The sequence below is a fragment of the Papio anubis genome, chromosome 4, assembly GCF_008728515.1.
Source record: "Papio anubis isolate 15944 chromosome 4, Panubis1.0, whole genome shotgun sequence".
Lineage (NCBI taxonomy): Eukaryota > Metazoa > Chordata > Mammalia > Primates > Cercopithecidae > Papio > Papio anubis.
Window position 1 is genome coordinate 126,225,120 of NC_044979.1, and position 12,164 is coordinate 126,237,283.

General features: G+C 38.4%; 1 protein-coding gene across 2 annotated transcripts in view; it reads left to right on the plus strand.

Annotated features, from left to right (window-relative positions):
- Window positions 1-321: 321 nt before the first annotated feature.
- The window catches only part of LOC101013768 (zinc finger protein 92), a 138,100-nt gene continuing 126,257 nt past the window's right edge, over window positions 322-12,164 (plus strand). For both annotated transcript variants that reach the window (XM_031665435.1, XM_031665436.1), the window contains exon 1: window positions 322-754. The gene's annotated coding sequence lies outside the window, so the exon portion shown is untranslated. The remainder of the gene's footprint in view (window positions 755-12,164) is intronic.

Here is a 12,164-nt window from a genome sequence, read left to right on the forward strand (position 1 = left end):
AATAGCTTGAATCTGGGAGGCGGAGGTTGGAATGAGCCGAGATCCAGCCACTGCACTCCAGCCTGGGTAACAGTGAGACTCCGTCTCAAAAAAAAAAAAAAAAAAAAAAGCACGTTTGGGCAACATAATTCCTGCTTATCCGTTCCCAGCCCCCGCTGCCCCTCCATTTCTAATAGCCATCCCACGTTGTGGTCAGCAGTGTGGTACAGCATGCTGAGAGAGGAGCTCAGGGATGGGACAGGGGTCTTTCCTGCATTATCCAAATGATTAGAGAGTTGTTAAAAAAGGTGTCCAGTTGTTCTACTTTCTACTTTTAAATAGCGAATAAGATGCATTATACAAACAGACCCAGGTAAGGGAAAGAGCAAGTGCATTTCAAGGCTCAGCTCACTTCTTAATTAGCTGTGATACTCAGGGCGTGTGACTCCGCCTACAGGGGCCTGTTTCCCTGTCCATAAAGCGCACTAATGCTGGGGACGGTGGGTGTAGAGGAGCGTCCTGGAGCCTTATTCAATCTGTGGCGCCAGTGTAGGAACCGTCCAGGGACGCAGTTGGGGAGGAGGGCGTGGCTTCCGGCGTTTGGCTGGGCCTTTGTCTCCGGCTCGGGCCGGAGCCTGGGATCCATCTCTACTCTTCCGCGTGTTGCCCGTCGGGAGCCCTCGGTGACTTTGTCACAGCCTCTGTTGCCGTGAGATCTGCAGGTACTGGAAGATGCATAGCTAAGATGCCAGGACATCCTGGAAACTGGGAAATGGTGAGTATGCGGGGTTGGGCATCCCAAGAGGGGAGAGTGGGCTGGTTGAAACCGGCGGAACCGGCCTCCCCACGGTCAGCTCCCGGCTCCGCCGACCTGATTCCTAGCTGGCGCAGCTCCGCCCTCAGCCCCTTCGGAGGGTGGGTGGGGGGCGCAAGATGGAGGCTGGGTCAGCGAACTTTGACCCTTAGCGTCCCCTTCCCGCGCCGCGACCTGCCTGAAGCTCCCTGGGCAGCGGTGCACCCGCATCCCCTTCTCTCTCCCAGATTGTTCAGGGATGACAGGCGAGTTATCAGAGCAGAATCCCGACTCGGTGGGTGCGTGGGAGGACCTGCGGCCAGTGGGGTCCCCAGTGTCTGCTGTTAAAAATTTTTTTTTTTTTTTTTTTGAGATGAAGTCTCACTCTGTCACCCAGGCTGGAGTGGTGTGGCGCGATCTTGGCTCACTGCAACCTCCACCTCCCAGGTTCAAGCAGGAGGACATTGTCCAGTGCCTCCTGGGAAGAAGGACATTGAGTAATTTAATGGGCAGCATGGGGATGGGAGAATGTTTTGAGGGTTACCATGGTCTGACTTGACAGTTAAGTCAGACATGTTTGTGTTCCCATCAGCACTGCCACTCCCTGAGTTTGTCACCTTGGAAAGACTTTTTCACTTATTTCCACTTCAATTTTTCAATAACTGTGAATTATGTTTCATCAGTAGAGCTGAAATTTTTTTTATAAAGTCAAAGACCATGAAGAGTGAATTTCAGAAAAATCTAGTCATATGTTTTATTTGTTAAAAAATGTTTCTTTATCTTCATCAGAGTGATTTTAGTAAGTAAATTTCTTTCTGTTCTTTTTGGGTGGTGATTTCAAGCAATTCCAAGGCATTGCTTTGGGAGTGCTACAAGGGAAAAGAAATAGGAAAAATCTCTTTTTCATTATGGCTATAGAAAGTGAATACATTTCCACAAGAAAATATGAAAGATTAATTGATGAAGTGCATATATTTGTCAAAACATCAGCTCCCCTTTTTTGCAGGGTCTAAAATTTGTAACAGTGGGTATCTCTGTTCTGTATTCTGTTGTCTAAATGTCCAAGTTTAATGTTAAATTTTATGAGATAGAACTTGGCACCTTCTGGAAATGTTCACATATGGTTTATCAAACTATTTATCATGAAAGTATGTAAGTGACATGTTTAATGTCTGAAAGAGATAGAGACTTCAGCTTTTCCTGTTGAAGTATAAAATTTAAGTGCCTTACTATTTCCTTACAATATTCTATAAACACGGTGTTTGAGTGATTTTGCTGTTTTCTTTAAACACTGGGCATTAGTTTTAAACTAACGTTAGGCAGAAAAGGGCTTTCTTTCATAAAGAGGAGCAAACTACTAGAAGGTCAGAAAAAAAATGTGGGACAAGGAGGACGGGATAAAACATGGTGAAATCAGATCCTAGATCAGAGAATGTTTTACCTAGAAGTCAGCCTGTTCTTAAGAGGGACATAAGGAGGGGTTTTAAGGTTGGGTCGAAGTTTGGGGTCTGGGGAAGGAAAGAAACTTAAGAAAAGTTTGGTTCACAAGTATTTTGTTCTGTCCACTAGAGACAAACTTATTTGTTTATGAGACAAAAAAATTAAAATAAAATAAATGGGAATTTAGAGAGTCTCTGGCTTTGGGATATCAAAAACAGGAAGGGTGTTTCTTAGCCGTAAGATGCTCTTGAAAAACACAAATGATGGGGGATTTCTTTAATCGCAGCTGTTATCTACCCACCCCATCTTCTCCCACCACTTTTCCTTGCCTTGTACTTTTTTTTCATTTGGCTCTTCTTGATTTGTACCTTTTATAATAAACTGGTAAATGCAAGTATAGTATTTTGCTGAGTTCTGTGAATAGTTGTATCAAGTTATTGAACTTGAGAAGGAGGTTATGGGAGCCCCCAATTTATATGGGAACTCTCCCTTCCTCCACCCCTCTAACAGGCCCCAGTGTATGTGGTTCCCCTTCCTGTGTCCATGTGTTCTAATTGTTCATCTCCCAATTATAAGTGAGAACATGCAGTGTTTGGTTTTGTGTTCCTGCATATTAGTTTGCTGAAGATAATGGCTTTCAGCTCCGTCCATGTTCCTGCAAAGAACATGATCTTGTTCCTTTTTATGGCTGCATCGTATTTCATAGTGTATAAAGCAATTGCAACTGAAGCAAAAATTGACAAATGAGATCTAAATAAACTAAAGTGCTTCTGCACAGCAACAGAAACTATCATCAGGATGAACAAACAACCTAGAGAAGGGGAGAAAATTTTTGCAATCTCTCCATCTGATAAAGGTCTGATATCCAGAATCTACCAGGAACTTAAACAAATTTACAGGAAACAAACAACCTCATTAGAAAGTGGGCAAAGAACATGGAGAGACACTTTTCAGAAGAAGACATTTATATGGCCAACACACGTGAAAAAATAGTTCAACATCAGTGATTATTAGTGAAATGCAAATCAAAACTGCAATGAGATAACATCTCATGCCAGTCAAAATGGCGTTATTAAGAAGTCAAGAAACAGCAGGTGTTGGTGAGGCTGTGGAGAAATAGGAATGCTTTTACACTGTTGATGGGAATGTAAATAAATTCAACCATTGTGGAAGAGAGTGTAGCTATTCCTCAAAGACCTAGAATCAGAAATAACATTTGACCCAGTGATCCCATTACTGGGTACATACCCAAAGGAATATAAATGATTCTATTATAAAGATACATGCATGTGTATGTTCATTTAGGACTATTCACAATAGCAAAGACATGGAATCAACCCAAATGCCTATCAGTGATAGACGGAACAAAGAAAATGTGGTACTATTTCATTTATTTTCTTCTTTTTACCTGATTGCTCTAGCTTGACTTCTTGGTACTATGTTGAACAGAAGTGGTGAGATTTGATATGCTTGTCTTCTTTCTGATACTAGAGGAATAATTTGTTGCATTTCTCTCTTGAGTATAATGGCATCTGAGGCCTTAATATATATGGCCTTTATTGTGTTATAATGCATGCTTTTATATGTACATTGTTGGGAGTTTTTATCATAGAAGTGTATTAAGTTTTGTCAAATGCTTTTAATAATTTTTTTGAGATAATTATATAATTTTCATTAGTCATTTTGTTATTATAGTATATTATTTTTAATGATTTGTGTATGTTGAAACATTCTTGCATCCTGGGGATGAGTCCCACTTGATCATAGTGTATGATCCTTTTAATATGTTGTTGAATTCAGTGTCTAGTATTTTGTTGAGAACTTTTTCTGTATCTTCAAAGGGATATTTGCTTATAATTTTCTTTTCTTGTAGTGTCCTTAACTGGCTTCAGTATGAGGGTACTAATAGCCACCTCAAGTGAGTTTGTAAGTGTTTTTTCTCTTCCATTTTTGGAAGAGTTTGAGAAGGACTGACATTAGTTCTCCCTTAAATGTGTGATGCAGTTCACCCATGCAGTCATTTGGTCATGGGATTTTTAAAAATTGGAGATAGTTGGTTACTGCTTCGATCTCCTTCCTCATTATTGATCTATTCAGTACTTCTGTTTCTTTATAATTTAATCTTGGTGGGTTTGTTTCTAATAATTATTTCTTGAGTTATCAAATTTGTTGTCATATAATTGCTCATAGTAGTCTCTATCTTTTGCATTTCTGTGGGATCTGTTGAAATAACTTAATTTTTTATTTATAACTTTTTAAAAGTCCTCTCTCTTTTTGTTCCCTGGATTAATATAGCCAAAAAGTTTGTCAATTTTGTTTTTTTAAAAAAACTCAGCTCAATTAAAAAATATATTTTCTATTATCTTTCTAGTCTCTGTTTACTTTCTTTTTTCTCTAATTCTTAACATTTTCATAATTAAGCTAACATTGGAATTATTTTGGTCTTCTTGGTCAAGGTTTTTGGGAGTTAAAGTTAGGTTGTTTATTTAAATGTATTTTTTTTATTAGTGTAGGAGTTTATTATTATAAACTTCTGTCTTACAACTGCTTTTGTTTTATCCCAGAAGTTTTGGATCCTTGTGTGCTCAATTTTATTTGTATTGGGATTCTTTCCTATTTCCCTTTTGATTTCTTCTTTGACCCCCATTGGTTGTTTATGAGCATGTTGTTTAATATCCACATATTTATGAGTTTTCCAATTTTCTTCTTGCTATTGGTTTCTAGTTTTATACCATTAGAGTCAGAATAAAAGCTTGACATAATTTTAACCTTCTTAAATTTGAAAAGCTTGTTTTTAATTTTTTGTTTAATATATAATCTCTCCTGGAGAATATTTTATGTATTTTTGAGGTAAATGTGTATTCTTATACTGTTAGGTGAAATGTTATGTTTATATCTGTTTAGTGTATAGTGTTACACAAACACACTTTTTTTTTTTAAGATTTGTTTGAATAATCTGTCTGTTGTTTCAAGTACGATATTAAAGTTTTCTATTATTGTATTCCTATCTACTTCTCCCTACAGGTCTGTCAATATTTGCTTTATATATTTAGAAGCTCCAGTGTTGGGAGCATATCTAAATATGTTTTTTTTTTTAGACAGAGTCTTCCTGTGTCACCCGGAATGTAGTGCAGTGGTGTGATCTTGGCTCATTGCAATCTCTGTCTCCTGGGTTCCAGCAATTCTCCTGCTTCCTGCTTCCGCCTCCCGAGTAGCTGGGACTACTGGTGTGCACTGCCATGCCTGACTATTTTTTGTGTTTTTAGTAGAGACAGGGTTTTGCGTGTTGGCCAGGCTGGTCTCAAACTCCTGACCTTGGCCTCCCAAAGTGCTGGAATTACAGCCATGAGCCACCACACCTGACCAAGCATATATATGTTTAATTGCAATATCCTCTTGACAGATTAGCCTGTTTATTATTATATGGAGAACTCATTTGACTGTTGTGATAGATGTTGCCAGGAGGTCTATTTTGTCTAATTTAAGCATAACTACCAATGCACTTCTTTGGTTATTACTTGCACGGAATATCGTTTTCCATCTTTTCACTTATAGATGGTTGTCCTTATAGCAAATGCTAGTCTCTTGTAAGCAGCATATCATTTTGTCTTTTAAAAATTTATTCATTCTGTTTTAGTCTATTTTGTGCTGCTATACCAGAATATCACAGACTAGGTAATTTATAAAGAGTAAAAGTTTATTTGTCTCATGATTCTGGAGGCCAGGAAGGCAAAGAGCATGACACTGGCATCTGTTAAAGGCCGTATTGCTGCATAATAACATAGCCAAAGGTATGAGGGAGAGAGAACTTCCTTTTATAACAGACCCACTGTTGTTATAATTAATCAGTTCCCATGATGAGGACATTAATCCATTCATGAGGGCAGAGTGCTTATGACCTAATCAATTCTTTTTTTTTTTTTTCTGAGACGGAGTCTTACTTTGTTATGCAGCCTGGAGTGCAGTGGCGCAATCTCAGCTCACTGCAACCTCCGCCTCCTGGGTTCAAGCGATTCTCCTGCCTCTGCCTCCCGAGTAGCTAGGACTACAGGCATGAGCCACCACGCCTGGCTAATTTTTGTATTTTTAGTAGAGATGGGGTGTCACCATATTGACCAGACTGGTCTCAAACTCTCGACTTCATGATCTGCCCACCTCGGCCTCCCAGAGTGCTGGGATTACAGGCATGAGCCACCGTGTTCAGGTTTTTTTTTTTTTTTTTTTCTGAGATGGAGTTTCAGGCTTGTCACCAAGGCTGGAGTGCAATAGTGTGATCTTGGCTCACTGCAACCTCCGCCTCCTGGATTCAAGTGATTCTTCTGCCTCAGCCTCCCAAGTAGCTGGGATTATAGGCGCCCACCACCACCATGGTAATTTTTGTATTTTTAGTAGAGACAGGTTTTTGCCATGTTGGTCAGGCTGGTCTCCACAACTCCTGGCCTCAGATGATGCACCCACCTCGGCCTCCCAAAGGGCTGGGATTAACAAGTGTTAGCCAGTGTGCCTGACCAGTCCTAATCAATTCTTGAAGGTCCCGCTTCTTAATAGTATCATAATGGCTATTGAATTTTAACCTAAAATTTAGAGGTGACATTTTCTGTAGCAGTGTCTGTTTATTGGATAATTTAATCTCTTTATATATAAAATAGTGATAGGTTACTATTAATGTTACCATTAATAAGTTATTATTGTGGTTTTGTTTTCTGACTATCTAAAATTTATTTGTTTGTTTTTTCTTCTTGTCTTATCTTTCCTGTGACTGTGTTCATTTTTGTTGAGACAGGGTCATGCTTTGTTTTCTAGGCTGGAGTGTGTGGCATGGTCATAGCCCTCGGTAGTCTCAATATCCTGGGCTCAAGCAGTCCTCCCATCTCAGCCACCCAAGTAGCTGGGGCTACAGGCATGTTCACAACATGCAGCTATTTTTTGTAGAGATATGGTCTCCTTATGTTGCTCGGGCTGGTCTCAAACTCCTGAGCTCAAGTGATTCTTCCACTTCTGTCTCCCAAAGTGCTGGGGCTACAGGAATGAGCCACTGCACCCAGCCTTAACTTTTTGGGTTTTTTTTTTTTTTTTTTTTAAATATGCTTTAATTGCTTTCTCTTTTTCTTTTGTGTATCTACTACAGTTTTTTCCTAGTGATTATCATGGGACTTACATAAAACATCTTATATTTTAACAGCCTAGCTTAAGATGATAACAATTTAACTTCAATGCTATAGAAAAACTACAGGTTTTCTCCTTTCACACATTTTATGCTATATATCGCATTTTAGAACTTTTTATATTGTGCATCTAACAAATTATTGTGGCTACCTGTATTTTTAATACTTTTTAATAGATCTTACATTAGAGTTAAAAGTGATTTATGCAAAACCATTACACTATTAGAGTATTCTGAATTTCACTACTTACCATTTCCAGTGACATTTATACTTTATGTCTAATGTGTAATGTAATGTTTTTCATATTGTTAGTTAACATTCCATCATTTCAATGTGAAAAATTTCTTTCAGCATTTCTCGTAACACAGGTTAAGTGGTGATAAATTCCCTCAACTTTTTTCTTTGTCTTAAAATGTCTTGATGTCTTCTATGTCTAAAGGACAGCCTTATTAGATATAGTCTTAGTTGTCATGTTTTTTTCTTTTTAAAGCATTTTAAATATATAACTGAGTCTCCTAGCTTGCAAAGTTTCTGCTGAAAAATTCACTGATAACATTATAAAGGTTCCCTTGTATGTGAAGAATCTCTTATCTCTTACTGTTTTCAGGAATTGAGCTTTATCTGTGAATGCTGAAAATTTAATTATAATGTGTTCTAGGGCAATCCTTATTAGGTTCTTTTTGCTGTAAGTATATTGAGCTTCATGAAACTGGATGTTCATATCTTTTTCTAAATTTGGGGGTTTTTTGGTTGTTGTTGTTGGTTTTTTTGAGACAGGGTCTCATTCTGTCAGCCAGGCTGGAGTGCAGTGGCATGATCTTGGCTCACTGCAACCTCTGCCTCCCAGGCTCAAGCAATTCTCCCACCTCAGCCTCCCAAGTAGCTGAAACTACAAGCATGTGCCACCACACCTGGCTAATTTTTGTAGAGATGGAGTTTTGCTATAATGCCCAGGCTAGTCTCAAACACCTAAACTCAAGCCATCCCTGCACCTTGGCCTCCCAGAGTGCTGGGATTACAGGTGTGAGCCACCATGCCTGGCTTAGATCTGGGAAGTGTTTAGACATTATGTCTTTCAATTTCTTTTTCTTTTTCTCTCTCCCTTCTTCTGAAAATTCTAAAATGTGTTGATTTTGTTCTCTTTATGATTGGTCACTTTCAAATAGCCAACTTTGAGTTCACTTAATTTTTTTATTTTATAATTGAGTCTCCTGTTACAGTTTTCTATTGTAGTTTTTCAGTTCTATCATTTTTTTTAACTTTAGCTGCAGGATTTCTGTTTGGTTGTTTTTTATGGTTTCTATTTTCCTATTAATTTTTTTTTTAAATGAGCGATCTTGTAATGTTATCCAGGTTAGGCTTGAACTCCTGGCCTCAAGCAATCCTCCTGCCTCAGCCTCCCAAAGTTTTATTATTACAGGTGTAAGCCACCATGCTTGGTCTACTTCTCTATTATATTTCTCACTTCGTTTCTGTGTTGTTGTTTTCTAAAATTTTTGAGTTATCTATTGTGTTCTTTTGCATCTTATAAAAGTTTCTTAAGGTGATTATTTTCAATTCTTTGTCAGACAATTCTGAGATCTCCATTTCTTTGTAGATGTTTACTAGAGCCTTATTAGTTCTTTTGGTGATGCTTATGTTTTCCTGATTCTTTTTTATCTGTATAGTCTTATGTTTGTATGCCTAAATGTGAAAGAACAAATCTTCCAGTAATTATAGAATAGTTTTGAAAGATAGTTTCTTTTATTGGGATTGGGTCCCTGGGCTGATGAGATTTCAGCTGAGTGCATTTGAGTTTGTTGGAGCCAGATGACATGACTTCTACTTGGCCCTGAGTGGGTTTCATGATTGGCTGACCTGTTATCAGGACATCAGTTATAGATTCTGTCTATTACCTAGAAAGACTCAACTTTCTTCAGAATCTTTATTATTAGAGCTGGTGTTGGGATAAGAAATTGCACTTGTTTCTGCATATAGGGGTGCTTGACTCCTACTGGATCTCTGGTCTAACCCAGTCATTAGACAGTTCACTGGATGGGCAGGACTGACCCCTGATCAAAACTGAGAGCCACTGGAACTGATTCACAGGGCTGCTTCAAGATGTACAACTGAGACTAAAAGTCTTCAGTTTTGTCTCTGGGTCCATGATATATTTCCCTCCGGGTTTCTGGGTGGGCAGGACTGTTCCCAGACGCTGGCCAACAGGGATTAAAACTGGGTTACAGGGCTTGCTTTAAGATTCTCAGTGAGACTGATGTCAGCAGGCCTGCCTCAAGGGGCACAGACTTGGATGCTTTTAAACAAATCCCAGGTTGAGCAAAACTGCTCCTGAACTGTGGCTGCATGAAACAGAGCCAGGTTACAGTGCCATTTCAAGACTCACATCCAGAATAATGTTGATTGTCCTATATCCATGGGCACAGGTGGATGTTTTTCCCTGAGGGTCCCTTAATTTACATATGAATTAGCTGTATGCCTCTTACCTATAGAAATATCTGTGTTTTTCACCTGTGTTGTCCCTACTTTGTTTATGACATATTTCTTCTTGGCTTTCTTTTTTTTTGAAATGGAGTCTCGCTCTGTTGCCCAGGCTGGAATGCAGTGGCGTGATCTCGGCTCACTGCAACCTCCGCCTAGCAGGTTCAAGCGATTCTCTTGCCTAAGCCTCCCAAGTAGCTGGGATACAGGAGCCTGCCCCCACACTTGGCTAATTTTTTGTATTTTTTTAGTGGAGACAGGGTTTCACCATGTTGGCCAGGCTGGTCACAAACTCCTGACCTCAGGTGATCCTCCCACCTCAGCCTCCCAGAGTGCTGAGATTACAGGCGTGAGCCACCGTGCCTGCCCTTTTTTCTTGGTTTTCAATGATTATTTTATTATATCCAGGTGATAGTCAGGAAAATAATCTTAAGTTCACAATGTACTTATAGTTTGAATGTATATGATTGTGTGAGAAGAACACTTTTGTTATTTGAAGGTAATTTAAAAAAATTTTTGTAACTGTCTCTTAAGTAGTCTTAAGTGTTTAATTGTGGTTAAAAACGTACAATTGTCACCTCAAACATTATTAAGTGTACAGTTTAGAATTGTTAAGTACAAGCCTATTGTTTTACAAGAGGTTCTAGATAATTTTTGTCTTACAAAAGTAAAAGTGAGTACCCATTAAACAACAAATTGTCCTTTCTACCTCTTTTCCAGTTCCTGAAGAACACCATTCTACTTTTTGTTTCTATGAGTTTGATTAAATATTTTATACAAGTGTAATTATACAGTGTCTCCTTCTTTTTGATTATCTTATTTTACTTAACATAATGTTCTAAAGATTTATCTTTATTGCAGTACTTGTCAAGATGTCCCTTTTTTAAAAGACTGAATAATATTCCATTGTATATATGTGCCACATTTGTTTAAAATAGTCATCCATAAAGAAACATTTGCTTCCAGGTATTATTTTTTGTGAATAATACTGCAATGTACCTTTAATGTAAAAATAGCTATTCCATGTTCTGCTTTGACTATGGGATATTTTAAATATACTCATTTAGTACCATGTATATGCTCTTGATTTTGTTACCTGATCCTTTACGTTATATCCCCCAAATCATTGCCAAAACCAGTTGTCACGAAGCTTGCCCCTTCTGTATTGTCCTAGGAGTTTTACAGTTATAGGTTTTATGTTAAAATCTTAGTTCATTTTTTTAAATTGACACATGTAATGTTACATATATTGGGGTATAATTATATATAGGTTGTATAATGATAAGTCAGAGTATTTAGTGTATTTATTACCTAATGCAATTGTTATTTTTGTGGTGAGAACATTCAAAAGCCTCTTTTCTAGCTATTTTATCTTATCTTTGTTTTTTGGGTTTTTTTGAGACAAAGTCTTGCTCTGTCACTTAGGCTGGAGTGCAGTGGTGTAATCTTGGCTCACTGCAACCTCCACCTCTCGGGTTCAAGTGATTCTTGTGCCTCAGCCTCCTGAGTAGCTGGGATTACAGGCATGTGCCACCACACCCAGCTAATTATTGTATTTTTAGTAGAGATGGGATTTTGCCATGTTAGCCAGGCTGATCTCGAACTCTTGGCCTCAAGTGATCCACCAGCCTTGGCCTTCCAAAGTTATAGGATTACAGGCATGAGCCAACTTGCCCTTTCTTTCTTTCTTTTTTCTTTTCTTTTCTTTCTTGACAGAATTTTGCTCTGTCACCCAGACTGGAGTGCAGTAGTTGAATCATAGCTTACTGTAACCTCAAATTCCCAGGCTCAAGTGATCCTCCCACTTTAGCTTCCCAAGTAGCTGGGACTACAAAAACATGCCACCATGTCTGGCTAATAATTTTATTTTCTGTAGAGACGGAGTCTCATTATGTTGTCCAGACTGGTCTTGAACTTCTGACTTCAAGTGATTCTTCTATGTCAGCCTCACAAAGTGTAGGGATTACAATTGTGTTTCACCACACCTGGTCTCTTCTAGCTATTTTGTAATATGCAATTTTTAAAAATTAATTATTATCCTACTGCGTAGTAGAAAACCAGAACTTATTTCCCCTATCTAATTGTAACTTAATATTGTTAAGTAACTTCTTCCCATCCTCCCCGTTTACTCTCCTGTGACCCCTGTTGTATTATTTCCTTCTATAAACTCCCCTTTTTTTTTTCAGGTTCCTCATAAAAGCGAGATTATGAGATCATAAAGTATTTGTCTTTCTGTATCTGGCTTATTTCACTTAACATGAAATACTCAGGGCCCACCTATGTTGTTGCAAATAACATAATTTTATTCT